This window comes from Penaeus monodon, chromosome 29 (genome assembly GCF_015228065.2).
Source record: "Penaeus monodon isolate SGIC_2016 chromosome 29, NSTDA_Pmon_1, whole genome shotgun sequence".
NCBI classification, from domain to species: domain Eukaryota; kingdom Metazoa; phylum Arthropoda; class Malacostraca; order Decapoda; family Penaeidae; genus Penaeus; species Penaeus monodon.
In genome coordinates, this window is record NC_051414.1 from 37,771,503 (window position 1) to 37,771,945 (window position 443).

Below are 443 nucleotides of genomic sequence, written 5' to 3' on the forward strand. Positions count from 1 at the left end.
CCGTATAAACTTCCTGGTGACGGATATAAAGTTTTCTGTGGTTAACCGACGCATGACTCAATCACTCGAAACAACACAGTTTGTTAAAACTAAATAGCTGGAAAATTAATTTATAAAAAGCTTTTCACAGAGAAGCCTTAAAAGTACTGTTATGGTCTGCTTATGTTGCATTTTAAAAATTCGTAATTTTACTAGTAGCTACTGTAATGCTGGGTCCCTTCCAGTAACACGGCATACAACATTGAGCAAAGATGATCAAGGCAAAATGTATCCATACTGCGCCTAGATTAGTTTGTATGGTTTAGGGATGTAGAAAGATTGTTTTTCTTTTTGAGAGAGGTCAAGCCCGTTCTGTATATTCTTATATAAATATAGAAAAAAACGATTGTCGAATATCAACATACGCGGGTGCGCACGCACAATCACTCCATCCCTTCATCTCT